Below are 4,175 nucleotides of genomic sequence, written 5' to 3' on the forward strand. Positions count from 1 at the left end.
AAAGATGTTTTTTTAAAGTCAGGATAAAGCTCGCTTTAAAAAAACATCTTTTGAAACAAAGGGAGTATGAGCAATAAATAATGGGACTGGCAGTGATGACGTCACTACGTGAACAGTGTACTTATGTAAGGGAGCCATGTATCACTCCTATTTGAGCGCTGGGCGCAAGTTGGGTATGTCCTCTTCTGTAGCATCATGTCCAAAAGCAGAAATTCTTCTCTCTTCTTTCACACCCATCGTCCAAGCTTCACGTCCAAAGACTGCAATGCTCCTACATACATTTTGAGATACGTTTTCTCACCTCTAGACTCAATGCTCATGCATCTTGGTAGAATATAGGCCTAATATACAATATCATTATATATTATACTGTCACTGGATTTCCATCAATTCTAGTAGTTAATTGCAGTGAGCCTATTAAATGGATGTGAGCGTGATGCTACTGTGGTGCATGTGAATGTAATATCAATTTCCATTCACTCTTATACCGGGTGACAGAATAACGGGAACTTTTAAAAACGCCGTAAAACATTAGTGGGAAGGGTGAAAATGATTTTATTTAAACTAATGTAAAGTTCAAGACTTGCCATTTGAGAATTTACTACTAATAACATCCATCACTCCGTGGTTAAGTGGTAGAGTGGACATTATTGTCCAAACTTCGCCACGTCAACATAAATAGAAAAGTCATTCTATTCTATTCTTTTTGACAATTACTTCTTCAAGATGACTTCCTCTTGCACGGTTTACACTCTTGAAATCTGTGTTGAGATTCCTGAACAATTGGTGCAACATTTCAGCTGGGATATTGTTGATTTCATTTTGAATTGTCTGTTATGATTCAACCACAGTTATTGGTCAAGTTGTGAAAACGTTTGATTTGAGATATCTCCACAAACAGAAAATCGCAGGTGGACAGATCATGGGACCAGGAAACGCAGATGTTGCAGCGATCAATGAGGAATCGTCAACACAGATTTGAATAGTGTATTTGTGCAGGAGGAAGCCATCTTAAAGTAGTAATTGTCAAAAAGTGATGGATGTTATTAATAATTCTCAAATGGCAAGTCTTGAACTTTACATTAGTTTCAATAAAATCATTTTTGCCCTTCCCACTAATGTTTTATGGCGTTTTTAAATGTTCCCGTTATTCTGTGTTACCCTGTATTATAATCAGCATTATGTTCATATAGTGAGGTCCACGTTATAATAAAAATGGATAAAGACTGGGGAAACAGCGTTGCCTATTCTCTGCCTTGCCACTGCCTTCTATAGATGATAGCTAATACCGATATATCTGATGTGATATCATCTGTTCATTTTTGTTTGAAACAATCTATTTTATTTTATTTGCCAAGAAAATATATTTTACAATAACTGATTAATGAATAATGAATTTTCAGAGATGAGATTAAATATTTTGCTAATAGATCTTATTTCTACATAGTTGAAAAATGTTGAAAAATAGTTGAAAAATGAGTTTCCAGAGATGAGATTAAATATTTTGCTAATAGATCTTATTTGTACATAGTTGAAAAACGAACGGGAAACGTTGTGGAGATGGAAATGGATAGCGCTATCTGCTTTGTCGAATGATAGACAAGGATAGCAACACAAATGGTAATTGAATACTGCCATTATAACGTGGACCTGGCTATAGAATCAGAATCTAAACAGTCAGCCCATTTTCATTTCAGTATCTGGCATCCAAATTGAAACGGATGTGATCACAGTCCTGCTGCGAACATTTCCAGAGGGAGAGAGAGAGAGAGTGAGAGTGAAGAAGACAGGAAGTGAGTGAGAGAGAGAAAGAAAGAGATAGATAGAGAGAAATTGGAATTGGTCATTTTGGGTCAGTTGGGGTTTTATTAATTGGGACTGTTTGTTCAAGCAGCTAGGGGTTGAGTTGCATTCAGAAACAGAAATAGTCTGGAATCCACCCCAACCCCTATTGTGAGGTCCACGTTATAATGGCAGTGCGGAAAGATAACAGAACAGCGTTGATGATTCTCTGCCTTGTTGATGATTGATTCACTGTCTTCTATAGAAGATAGCTTATTACGGATGTATCTGATGTGAGATTAACTGTTTTTTCTTGTATTTAATTAATTATATTTTATTCGTCAAGTAAATATATTTTCCAGGGATGAATTAATATATTTTCATAATATAGCTGTAGTTTTCTGTAAAAGTATGAAGTTTTTAGTTCAAAAATTTCTAGTTTCATTCAAAAATTAGACTTTTTCAATAATTAATAAGTTACTGTTCTAGATTTTTTGATTTTGGACTCTAATAGTACCTATTTCATTCAAAATCTACTTGTTTATCTGAGTATTGAAGAGCGTAAATTGTATTTTGAAAAGTGAAAGTGACATAACCAACATTTTGATTTGGACAGTATAGTATAATATTGGAAATGGGACAGTTTTGGGCATGAGCCTGTTGTGCCTTTCCTCAAGTTAAGTACTTGTATACAATGTGATAAATAAATGAATAATTGAGGTAGAATATTTTTTTTAATTAATTATTTTTCTACATTGTTGAAAACCGATGTGGGAATATTGTGGATAGGGATAGCGCTATGTTTGGCGAAGATAGTGTAAACGGAGGGGGTGTTTCTACTCTTCTATAATATTTGCTGAAATTATACTACTAAACTTCTGTTTGAATCCTTGATTGGTTGGGAGCTTACAGTTGATTATCATCATTATTTAGCACAGATTATCATCATTATTTAGCACAGATTGTCATCATTATTTAGCACAGATTATCATCATTATTTAGCACAGATTATCATCATTATTTAATTGTCACCTATTCTAGCAACTAGCAACTACGAGCCAGGAAATTCAATGAAAAATACTTTCAAAATTCAACCTCAAGTTTATTGAATAAAAAATCTAGTGTGGTACACTCACACAGCTTTCCTTGCCCATGGAACTGTATGCCTCATTCTTAAACGAGAATAATTTAGGGGAATAACATAACGACGATTGGCGGCAACATATTTGAAACTACGATCAGACTAGTGTTTATGGGTATATATACTTGTTTTCAGAGTACTTTTTCCTTTGTGTGAATTGTGAAATTCGGTGATTTTTTCAAAAGTCGTCAAAACTGCTGTTCTACAGATGAAATATCACGACTATGTGTTCTTTTTATAAACTGCTCTACCTACCTACTTCATGCACGAGAAGAAGTTCACTAAGTCCATTTCTCAAGGATGGGGTGGACCCCATTGGTTTCCCAGGAAAAGACTCATGCCAGTTGATAGAGCTGATAAATAACTATACAGGGTATGAATTTTAAATAAATCGGTCAAATCATTTTTGAGAAAATCGTGTTTTTTTTAGTAATTATCTGCCATTTTTCTCAAGAATATTACGGAGCTCCTGCAATTTTCCCAGAAATGAGACTCAAGTCAGTTGATAGGGCTTATGAATAGCTATCCATGGTATAAATTCGAAGAAAATCGTTAGAGCCGTTTTCGAGAAAACCGTGAAAAACATGGTTTTTTAGTCATTATCCGCCATTTTTCTCAAGAATATTACGGAGCTCCTGCGATTTTCCCAGAAATGAGTTCAAGTCAGCTGATAGGGCTCATAAATAGCTATCCATGGTATAAATTTGAAGAGAATCGTTAAAGCCGTTTTCGAAAAAACCGTGAAAAACATGGTTTTTCAGTCATTATCCGCCATTTTTCTCAAGAATATTAGGGAACTCTTAAAATTTTCCCAGAAATGAGACTCATGTCAGTTGATAGGGCTTATAAATAGCTATTCATGGTATAAATTTGAAGGAAATCGTTAGAGCCATTTTCGAGAAAAACGTGAAAAACATGGTTTTTTAGTAATTATCCGCCATCTTGAATTGAATTTCTTATTGTCGGATCCTCATGGTATAAGGACCTTAAGTTTAAAATTTCAAGTCAATCGGTCAATTAGGAATGGAGTTATCGTGTTCACAGACATACACACATACACGCGCACACACACACACACACAACACACACACACACACACACACACACACCACACACACACACACACACACACCACACACACCACACACACACACACACACACACACCACACACACACACACACACACACACACACACACACACACACACACACACACACACACACACCACACACCACACACACACACACACC

The sequence above is a fragment of the Nilaparvata lugens genome, chromosome X (genome assembly GCF_014356525.2).
Source record: "Nilaparvata lugens isolate BPH chromosome X, ASM1435652v1, whole genome shotgun sequence".
NCBI lineage: Eukaryota > Metazoa > Arthropoda > Insecta > Hemiptera > Delphacidae > Nilaparvata > Nilaparvata lugens.